Source organism: Protopterus annectens, chromosome 4.part0 (genome assembly GCF_019279795.1).
Source record: "Protopterus annectens isolate FY-2018-M chromosome 4.part0, PAN1.0, whole genome shotgun sequence".
NCBI classification, from domain to species: Eukaryota; Metazoa; Chordata; order Ceratodontiformes; family Protopteridae; genus Protopterus; species Protopterus annectens.
Genome location: NC_056733.1, coordinates 1,053,506,100 through 1,053,518,579, shown reverse-complemented (window position 1 = coordinate 1,053,518,579; position 12,480 = coordinate 1,053,506,100).

Below are 12,480 nucleotides of genomic sequence, written 5' to 3'. Positions count from 1 at the left end.
ATTTAAACCATCATGAGTGACAGTTAAATGCAAGTCCAAAAAAATCAATACTGCCACCAAAACTTCCCACAGTGAATTGCAAAAAATTAGTTGAACTATTCAAATATTGAACAAATGTTGAAAAGGTTTCTACATCCCCTTTCCATAAAAAAATCAAACCATGTATGTAACGTTTGTAAAATAAGATGTTTTCAGCTAAAGCGTGGGTAATGAGAAACCTAATCTCCCACATTGCCATCACTAAATTAGCAAAACATGGGGCTACCCTAGACCCCATCGCAATGCCTGATGTTTGCTGAAAAAATGTATTTTCAAATGTGAAGAAATTATTCTCTAATACAAGTTCCATCAAGGTACAAACTGTACTGACAAGATTGTTATCAAAGTCAGTGTATTGACTTAAATAGTCTCTTAAATATTCTGTACCTATGGTTTGATCTATACAAGTGTAAAGAGAAACAACATCTAGTGATGCAAATTTAACAGGCATTTCTAGTTTGTCTAGTTGGCTCAATGATTCTAACAAATGCCATGAGTCTCTTAAATAAAATTTAGAGTTCTGCACAATGGGGTTCAGAAGTTTGTCTGCCACATGGAAATCGGTTCTGTCTTTGAAAAACTGGCAGACACTATAGGTCTAAAAGGAGGATCTTCTCTATTTTTGTGTACCTTAGGGATACCAAATAGTGTTGCCAGTTTAGGATGTTCAACTAGTAAAAAATTGTAGACAGAATAATCTATATTCTCTTGACTGAACAAATCAAACAGACAAGTGTCTAATCTCAAAAAACTTTGTGTAATATAATCTGCTGTGACTTTTTTGTAACAAGTATTGTCACTTAACAAAGATTTTAATGCCACACTATAGTCGTAGACCTCATAACTACAATGGTATCACCCTTATCGGCGTTCATAATATGCCAACTTTTATTTTTTGCCAAATCATCCAATGCTGATTTTTCAGAAGGAAGGAGATTTAATTTACCATCATAAAACCCCCTAAATTTCCTAAAATCTCGCTCACATAGCTTCCCAAAAACCATAAGTGGAGAATTTAACAGTGGGTTATATGTGCTTTTCCTTTTGATGTCAAATTCTCGTGATTCAGGTCTGGTAACTCCTTCAAAAATGTACTTCAAATTAAGTTTCCTTAGGTATAATTTCAAGTCTACTATCAATCTAGAAATATTCACATTATTAGATGGAATAAAGGAAAAACCCTTTTTGAGTACAAATATCATATTGTCTGTCATGACATCACCAGTCAAATTGTGCACATTAATGGAAAAGTCTAGTTCTTCTTGCACCCCTTGCCCTTTCCCTTGTTCCTTGTTTGGACCTTCCCGGACCATCTCGGAGTCTTTTTGTTGCCTGTCTTGTCCATTAAAAAAGGACCAGATTTGTTGACAGCAGAAACTGCCTGTGCATATGAAGTTCATAGGTTCATAGGTTTATAGGTTGGTACTAGGCTATTGGCTCTAAGACCTATGCAAGCCTAGCCATAACAATTCCCTGGATATTTCTTCCCACAATATTTACTTCTCTGGGCCCCTGTCTAGCAGGGTGACTGACATGATCCTCGGGGTGAATTTCCTATCTCCTATCCAATCATCAAAGTTTCTTTTGAAGAGGGCCAATGAAGTGCTCTGCTTGACATGTATGGGCAGTCTATTCCAGAGTATGGGGTGTCTCTGTGTCAGTAACCTAACCCTCCAGCATGTTTTGTTCATTGTGATGATAAGGTTTAGATCCCTGGAGTGTATGGCTCTGAGGGGTTGGGATTTCTTTAAGTGGAGCATGTACAACAGCTCAGGGTTTGACATGGTCTTGTATGATAAGCAGAGATCACCTCTGAGTAGACGATATGCCACAGAGTATAGCTTGAGTTTTTTTAGATGGTCAGCATATGGCATCTGCTTTAGGCCTGTGATTCTTTTAGTGAGGTATTTCTGTGGCCTTTCCAGCTGTTGCAGATGTCTTGTGAGCTACATACCAAATGGGGCATTATACTCTATAATGGGTCTAATGAGGAATAAGTACAGTGGGACAATGACCTCCTTTTTTCTGGATGAAAAGCCTTTAGTGATGAGGTGTGCCACATAGAAGGATTTCCTGACTGTTGTGGTGATGTGGTTATCAAAAGTGAGACCACTGTCCACCCATGTCCCTAAGTCTCTCAACACACTTTAGATGTTTAGTGTCCTGCCACCTATGTGGTAATTCATGGGTGCATGTTTTTTTCCAAAGGGGATAACTATACATTTCTTGGCATTAAGCTTGAGCCCATGGCTCTGGCACCAGGCATCTGTTTCTGTAAGGCCCTTTTGTAGAATATCCACATCATTTGGGGATGCAATAATGGCTCCCAGTTTGCAGTCATCTGCAAACATTGTTAGTCAGAGTCCCTTAGTGTTGGCCTGTACTTCAGAGAAGTAGATGCCAAACAAGAGTGGTCCCAGGACTGAACCCTGAGGTACTCCACTTGTCACTTGTCTGGAGCTTGATTTTGAGTCGGCTACTTTTACAGTCTGGGTTCTGTCAGTAAGCCAGATGGCAACCCATCGAGTAATGTAGGGATTTATGCCAAGCTTAGTAAGTTTATCTATGATTCCAGAATGGAGGATGGTGTTGAAGGCCTTAGCAAGGTGCAGATAGGCTGTGTGGACTGCCTTACTCTCGTCCACAACTCTGGAGACTGATTTGAAGAAGTCAATCAGATTCAGGGGACACAATCGTCCCTTCACAAACCCAAACTGGGTGGGGTCCAGTGTTTGAAGGTTGCCAATGTCTTTGTTTATAAGTTCCATGATAATGAGTTCCATGCCCTTGCAGATCAGGCTTGTCAGACTGATGGGACGGTAGTTCCTGGGATCCAAGGTGGATCCACCCTTGTGGAGCAGGATAACAGTAGCTGTGCGCCACTCAGTGGGCACAAAGCCTGAGGTGAGGCTATGATTAAAATTGACACTTAGGTGAGGTGCCAGTTCATTTTGTAGTTCATGTAGTACACAGCCTGGAATGTCATCTGGTCCCATGGATGCTGTATTTTTAGCTTTGGAGAGTGCAGTTTCTACCTGTGTGGCCGGGATTATTGGAATTTGTCAATCTTTTGGTATTGAGATGGGCCCTTTAGGTGGTGAGAGGGGGTGACGTTGGCACTAAATCAATCTGCCAGGATACTGGCAATATCCTTGTGATCAGTATATTTAATGCCATTCTGTTGTAGCTCAGAGCAGATCTGAGAATTGCCATTTAGATTCTTAACATAACTATAGAATGCCTTGTGGTTGTCTTTGGAATCTTTGGCAATTTTATTTTCGTAACTAGCTTTTGAGGATTTTATGAGTGATCTCAGCTTTTTACTGAGGCTGGTGAGGGAGTTTTTTGCATCCTGGGATTCTCCTCTTTTTTGCAACAGTTTCTTCCTTCTGTTGAATAGTTTGTTTATAGCAGGGGACCACCAGATTGGCTTCCTTTTTTTGGAGAAGAGCATCTTAGTTCTATTTGGAATGGGACGATTCATGCACGAGTGGATGTGCTCATACAGTGCCTTAGTGTAGGATTCTGCAGTCGCACTTCCAGATCCCGTCTGCGTGGGTGTTGTGAAGTTTGTCACTTCTGACTTCAGTAGCATGAAGTTGGCTTTGGAGAAGTTTTTTAAGGAGGTTTCCTTACTGGGGGGTGGGGGTGGTATGTGGATGTCAAGGGTGATTTGCTTATGGTCAGACCTGACCAATGAGGAGGTGACCACTGGTGTGGAGCATCTATCTCCCATGTTGGTAATGACCAGGTCTTGAATACTGGAGCCCCTGGTGGGACAATGGATTAGTTGATCCAGGGCATTGGAATTTATGAATTCCAAGAACCGTTGGGGAAAGGAGTTGGTACCCGAGTAGTTTTCCCAATTAATGGCAGGGTAGTTGAAATCACCCAGTATTAGGGTGTTTGGTTTTATCTTAATATTTTCCAGTATGTTTGAAAAGGTGTAGTGAGAATCTTGGGGCATGGTGGAGGGATCTGTAGCAAGTTATAATTTGGATTACAGTCTTACCTAGTGTTAGTTGCACCTGGAGAATTTCAGATGCATTGTGTTGGGCAACTAGCCTGGAGGTGTGAATATCCTTGGTGAATATATACACTCCTCCACCTTTAGTGTTTCGGTCTTGGTTTTGTGGCCGAAAAGTGTGGTAAGAATTGTAGCCTGGTATTGCAGGGGTGCTCTCTAGAGCCTTGAACCAGGTCTCAGTTACTGCACAGATATCGATGTTCTCCATTTTTACGAGTGCCTCGAGAGAGTGCATTTTGAGGTTTAGATTTCTAGCATTGAGTAGCATTACCTTCAGATTTTGCATGCTTGTATCTGTTACGGTGGTGCTTTTATCCTTTGAACCTTGCCTAACAAAGGCACTATAGGGGTGGCAAGAGCTTTAGCCAGTAACCTGAATCCCAGGGGTGACAGGTGGAGACCATCTCTGGCAAAGCATCGTGGTTTGTTGATCATGTCTTCCCAGGCAGACAGATGCTGGATCCCCTTTGATGACACCAGAAGCTTAGCCAATTGTTGAAGTCAATCATTTTGCCCTTATACTGTGGTATCATTCTGGGCAAAGGCAGGATGCTACTCAGGGCTAGGGTCATACCTGCCTGGGTCACATGATCCAAGAGCTCTTCCATGTCTCTTTTCATGTAGTCCAGGGAGGTACGTCTCAAGTCATTCACAACAGCATGGACAATGACAGAGTCCTATTTGTACTTGTTGTGGAGTGACTTGAGTGCATGCGTTATGTGGCGGATCCTGGCACCCGACAGGCAGCTGACTGTAATTTTCTCCTTGTTCAGCCTGGTGAGTGGGACATCAGTGTGCCTAACTATAGAGTCACCTATGACTAAAGTGTTGGGTACATTGTCTTGCCTTAGGGTCTGTTGTTGGGTGGCACACTGATGTTGTGAGCTATGTGTCAATTTGTTTGTGACTGGTGTTTGGTTGCATTTCGGCTTCGGAGGTCCTTGTTGCTTGGGCAGGTTAATGTTAAGGGCCTGCGCATATATGGGTTTAGTGTTGCTATGTGTGGGTGTTGATGGTGTGGGTTTTGAAGGGCTATGAGTTGCTTGAGGTGTAATGCAGGTGTTAACCTTCTCCTCTTGACTGTCTAGCACAATCTTAGCCAGAGAGAGCTTTGTGGAAGCTGAAGCATTGTCTGTGTGAATGCTTCCACTATTTCCATTGTCATTTCTAGGACACACAACTGAACCAGTATCATTGCTAACTACATCGGTATTGTTCAATTCCCTGCCATTGATACCACTATGGCTTTGGATGGCCTTGTTGTCCTTAAACACCTTAACTGGATAAGCTGCTTTGGAGGAATAGGCAGCAAGATCTCTCTTGAGCTTTCTTTGTTTTCTCAAAATAACTGAAGCTCTATGTCTCTCCAGTTTAGCATTGATACCAAAATATAAGGATGACAAAGAGCCAAAAGCTTCTGAGGCCCTAATCTTATTGTCTAGAGTCTCCTGTCTGCTTTTTCAAAGATACCATTTCAGCCTTATAATGCTCTATAAGCATATTCATGTATGTGAGTCCTGTATTGTTGAAAAGTTCAACCAACTAAGTGTAAAGCATATCCCCTTGCACAACACAGTTAGGGAATTTAAACACTCTCAGGCCAAAGGGTACATATTTTAGATTAATATTTTCCTCTAGATAAAATATCTCCAACAGTAATGAAACTGTTTTAGTGCACAGTCTTTCTAATAGTAAAATATCATTCTTACAGTTCGTAAAATCATCGGGACTAGACGGAACTACAATGTCACTTACTTGACTGGCTCCTGTACCACTTTTCGTACTGTGAAATGGATTGGAAGTCTCTTTGAAAATACTTTTGATAATACCATCCAAACCACCAGCAATATTTGGTCCACATCTGTTGACTGAAAAAAGAGGAGTTGGTGTTCGCAGACGGAACTGAAACCGCCATACTTGAAACAATGGCCACCTTAGCAGTGAAGTCATCTCACTTGTTTCCTGGATTGCCACTTGAACTGTTAGAAACACTCCCATTCCCCAATTGACAAGCCAAAGTCTCACGAATGGCCTCAAAGACAGTATTAGTGATAAGTTCACTAAAACTCATACCCGACTCGGGAGCAGTATGGGTGCTGAGGTTGAGCAAAGTCTCCTGACTCGATTTTTCTTCTGCCATCACCGACCAGCCAAAACTTTAGTGATACACCCACAAAAATGAAGAAAGCAGGTAAAAAAACTGCCAGTAAGTGGAAGAACAAGACACCACAACCTTCTTAGCGCTTTCGTCCAATTTAATAAAATATGAACTTCATCAGAAACAACACCAATACTAATTACAGCATTTAAATAACCAACAATCTTATTACATGTTACTGAATACACCAATGAAATGTAATATACACTCCATGTTTATGTCATGATTTGCAAACATTTTAAACTACAAATCATTCTTTTTTTGAAAATGTGTACCCTTTGGCCTGAGAGTGTTTAAATCCCCTAACTGTGTTGTACAAGGGGATATGCTTTACACTCATTTTGTTGAACTTTTCAACAATACAGGACTCACATACATGAATATGCTTATAGAGAATTATAATGCTGAACTGGTATCTTTGAAGAAGCAAACAGAGACTCTAGACAATAAGATTAGGGCCTCAGAAGCTTTTGGCTCTTTGTCATCCTTATATTTTGGTATCAATGCTAAACTGGAGAGACATAGAGCTTCAGTTATTTTGAGAAAACAAAGAAAGCTCAAGAGATCTTGCTGCCTATTCCTCCAAAGCAGCTTATCCAGTTAAGGTGTTTAAGGACAACAAGGGCGTACAAAAACAAAGTGGTATCATTGGCATGGAATTGAACAATACCGATGTAGTTAGCAATGATACTGGTTCAGTTGTGTGGCCTAGAAATGACAATGGAAATAGTGGAAGCATTCACACAGGCAATATTTCAGCTTCCACTTCATATGCACAGGCAGTTTCTGCTGTCAACAAATCTGGTCCTTTTTTAATGGACAAGACAGGCAACAAAAAGACTCCGAGATGGTCGGGGAAGGTCCAAACAAGGAACAAGGGAAAGGGCAAGGGGTGCAAGAAGAACTAGACTTTTCTATTAATGTGCACAATTTGACTGGTGATGTCATGACAGACGATATGATATTTGTACTCAAAAAGGGTTTTTCCTTTATTCCATCTAATAATGTGAATATTTCTAGATTGATAGTAGACTTGAAATTATACCTAAGGAAACTTAATTTGAAGTACATTTTTGAAGGAGTTACCAGACCTGAACCACGAGAATTTGACATCAAAAGGAAAAGCACATATAACCCACTGTTAAATTTTACACTTATGGTTTTTGTGAAGCTATGTGAGCAAGATTTTAGGAAATTTAGGGGGTTTTATGATGGTAAATGAAATCTCCTTCCGTCTGAAAAATCAGCATTGGATGATTTGGCAAAAAATAAAAGTTGGCGTATTATGAAAGCCGATAAGGGTGGTACAATTGTAGTGATGAGGTCTACAGTCTATAGTGTGGCATTAAAATCTTTAAGTGACAATACTTGTTACAAAAAAGTCACAGCAGATTATATTACACAAAGTATTTTGAGATTAGACACTTGTCTGTTTGATTTGTTCAGTCAAGAGAATATAGATTATTTTGTCTACAATTTTTTACTAGTTGAACATCCTAAACTGGCGACACTATTTGGTATCCCTAAGGTACACAAAAATAGAGAAGATCCTCCTTTTAGACCTATAGTGTCTGCCAGTTTTTCAAAGACAGAACCGATTTCTATATGGCTGGACAAACTTTTGAACCCCATTGTGCAGAACTCTAAATTTTGTTTAAGAGACTCATGGCATTTGTTAGAATCATTGAGCCAACTAGACAAACTAGAAATGCCTGTTAAATTTGCATCACTAGATGTTGTTTCTCTTTACATTTGTATAGATCAAACCATAGGTACAGAATATTTAAGAGACTATTTAAGTCAATACACTGACTTTGATAACAATCTTGTCAGTACAGTTTGTACCTTGATGGAACTTGTATTAGAGAATAATTTCTTCACAGTTGAAAATAAATTTTTTCAGCAAACATCAGGCATTGCGATGGGGTCTAGGGTAGCCCCATGTTTTGCTAATTTAGTGATGGCAATGTGGGAGATTAGGTTTCTCATTACCCACCATTTAGCTGAAAACATCTTATTTTACAAACGTTACATAGATGATTTGATTTTTTTATGGAAAGGGGAAGTAGAAACCTTTTCAACATTTGTTCAATATTTGAAAAGTTCAACTATTTTTTTTGCAATTCACTGTGGGAAGTTTTGGTGACAGTATTGATTTTTTGGACTTGCATTTAACTGTCACTCATGATGGTTTAAATTTTGAAAGCTGCATTTATAGGAAGTCCACGTTTGTTAACCAATACTTACATCATGACAGTTTACATCCAGCATTTATGAAACGAGGAGTTGTAAAAGGACAATTCATTAGACTCAGTCGTTTAACTAGTGATGATGAGATCTTTCAGTGGGAAATGCAGAAACTTAGTGGGTTCTTTGTACAAAGGGGTTACAATATGGCCTGGATAAACAGTATAATAAACAAGGTCATTGGTCTTAGAACAAACAAAGCTTGCCTGATTTTAAGGCAAGCTGATGACCAAGCCCATTGTAGATTAGAAGTAACTACAAAAGTAAGTGATTACTCTTTGGCTTTTCCAATTCCGATTACTAATGAGATGGTATATATCAGAGACACCATCTTAAACAACTGGAAAGTAGTATTGGGCAACACAGAACTGAGTAGAATTATTGGTGATTCCCCTGTGTTCACTTACGAAAGGGTAGTTAATATTAAGGCTACCCTAGAGAGGGGTACTTTGTACAGGAATGAGGAGAAAACAAGTTTTAAAGTTGGTACCTTTCCTTGTGGGATATGCAAACAATGCAGATATATTACAGGGACTACATCAGTAATATTTAAACATATGAATATAGTAGTTTTGGGTAGGGGACATTACATGTGTAAATCAACCAATGTAGTCTATGCAGCTATGTGCAGTTCCTGTGAACATTTTTATATAGGAAAAACAACAAGAGCATTGAATAAACGTATATACGAACATACTTTGGCTATATGTAAAAAGGATATGTCTAACGCACTAGCAAAACATTCTGTGATTTGTCCTAGTTTCAAAAAGTTTTCATTTTTTTACATTAGAGAGAGTCAATAATGACATGTTTAGTGGAGATTTTAAAGTTATTTTAGATGGTAAATAAACCTTATGGCAAATTTTACTAAATGCAGATCAGCTTCCTGGATTAAATGATATGATAAATATTAAGTGCTTTTTACAAGCACAAAGGTTATAAAGTTACAAATTTTAGTTCAATTCTTCCTTTTCAAAAAAAGAATGATTTGTAGTTTAAAATGTTTGTAAATCATGACATAAACACGGAGTGTATATTACAATTTATATACATTTTATACTATGTTACAAAGTTAATCAGATTAGTTCCTTCTATAAAAACTAGTAAAAATTTGATATTAATGGAGTTTTGCAACATATTTCTTAACTGTTTCAAGACTTGATTGCATGCATGCAAAGCCTAAAGACTGAAATGGATTTCCTTATAAGATGAATTATATTAACCAGATGAAAGGATTGTTACATATTTCTAATGTATCATATTTGATAAACTTATAAGAATTTAGTATAATCTGCTCCCAAATGGTATTCCATTGACTAGTGTAAGCTGATTCTATCCAGTGTATAGTATAGTTCAATTATGCAGCAATACATATCCATAGCAAAGCAGTGTTAAAATTTGCGCCAATAGCATAAGAGTCTACATATGGAAGCTAATACCACCATACTCACATTATCTTATATAATTTCCATAAGCAATTCTTAGCTTTTTAGGATACCATAACAATGAATTTATCATTTTGTTTCATTTTCTTTAAAAGACTTTGTCAGATATTAAAGCTATTGAATGCAATATATATATATATATATATATATATATATATATATATATATATATATATAGACTTTCGGCTTTTCCCAGTTAGGGGTCGCCACAGTGGAACTCCTGTCCACTCATGATTGGCAGTGAATTTTTACGGTGCTGAGTTGCCAGCTCGATGCCCAACCTTCAGCGAAGGCATGCCCATTCATGCTCGCACCTACCTGCATGTCTTTAACGTCACTTGACCACAGGGAGGACATGCAGACTCCACACAGAAAGCACTCCATCCGAGAATCAAATGAGAGAACCTCTTGCTGTGAGGCAACAATGCTAACCGCTGCACCACCGTGGCTTGCAATTTATATATATATATATATATATATATATATATATATATATATATATATATATATATACATATACAATCTTGGGTAATTTAATGATTTTAATAAGTGCTACCCTATCCTCAAAAATAAAAAAAATCATTCCATTTTTTTAATGAGAAGTAATAATTCTTCAATTAATCTTGGTAGGTTTTTATTCCTAAATATTTTAGTTCTTTCCCTTCCTAATTATACTTATATTTCTGTTTGAACTTACTGCCCAGTAATTGATTAAACACTGAAGTTTCAGTTTTAATATTAACTGAGAATCCATCATTTTTTTCATTGCTTCTTATATTAAATAGGACAAGGGACAAGTGACACTCTCACTTTGTGCCTTTGTTTAATGTGAATCCTTTAGAAATGTAAGATCCAATTTTAATATATGCTTTGGCATTTCTATACAGTTTTTTTTAATATTGCAATAAATTGTTCTGGAAATGCAAATGCTTCTAAATTTTTAAACAATAGTTCCAATCTATACAATCAAAAGCTCTCTCAATATCAAAGCTAATTAGGGCCAATTACTTGTTCATTCCTTTTGCTAAATCTAAGATAGGTTCTGCCCTATTTATATAATTGCACTTTAAATCTATTGACTATAAATCCTGTTTGATCTTTATTAATTAATGTATCTACTACATCTCTTCATCTTGTGGCAAAAATGGAAGTAAATATTTTATAGTCCACATTTATTATTGAAATAGGTCGATAAGAAGAAACTAAGTTATTATTCTTTCCTTGTTTAAGTATATGTGAGATTATAGAAATTTTCCATGAGGGAAGAATTATTTTGTCACTCTGACTTATCCTGAAATGTCACTCAGTATTTTTTAAATATTTAACACAAGCAGACTATATAATTCCATAGTTAAACCATCTAAACCTGGAGCTTTTCCACATCACCTTTTAAAAAGCTTCTTTAATTTATTTTAGGGTAATAGGCTTATTCAACAGAGATATTTGTTGGTCATTAAATTTATTAGTAACATTTTACTTTAAATATTTGTCAAGTTTGTAATAATTAGGATCATTATTTTATTTTTACTAAGTTCCTCGTGGATTTTTTTGAAAATATTAAGTATTTTTCTATGTCTGAAGTAAACTTATTAGTGTAAGGATTTTGGATAACATTGGTTTGTGCTTTTTTGCTTAACATCTTACTTCTATTAGCTAATATATATATATATATATATATATATATATATATATATATATATATATATTTGAAGTAGTTGCATAACTGTACAATTTTATTTTTTCAAAACCTATCTCCACTTGATGTGTTAAAAATATTTGATATTTTGTCATTATTTTTTTAATGATGACAGTATTATCTAATGTCTTTTTGTTGTTCAGACCTTGCTTTGTGTATTTTATCTTTAATTTCTAATTTCTAACAACAGTTTATCCCAGTCTTTCATTTTATTACTAGCCCATCTTCACATTTATCTTTAATATGCATTTTTAAGGAGTCTCATAGTATGACTTTACTAACCTAACCATTATAATTGAAAGATAAAATATTGATTTGTTCCTTGTGGTAACACTTAAATTCTTTTAATTTAATCATATATATGCCGCGGTGGTACGGCGGTAGTGTTGTTACCTCACAGCAAGAGGTTCTCTCCGTTTGATTCTCGGCTTGGCTTGGGAGGGCCTTCTGTGTGGAGTCTGCATGTCCTCTCCGCAGTTGTGTAGCATTTGAAAGACGTGTGCGTAAATGGGCATGCCTTAGTTGAAGGTTGGGCGTCGAGCTGGCACCTCAGCATTTTGTAAAAATCTACTGCCAATCATTAGCGGACTGGAGTTCCACTGTGGCGACCCCTTACCAGGAAAAAGCCGAGAGACAAACAACAACAACATACTAGGATTCTACAAATAATCTGAAACTTCCTGAGATCTATCAGTATATACTTAGTGCATTATAATCAGATTAGGTGACAAGGAGTCATTTTAACATAATTGACTTTATTAAGTAAATCTGTAGAGGCATAAATCCTATCAATTGTTGTTTGCATCCCATGTGCATAAAACTAATGACTGAAGCACAATGATTTATCTTCTGCCTTTACTAGATATGC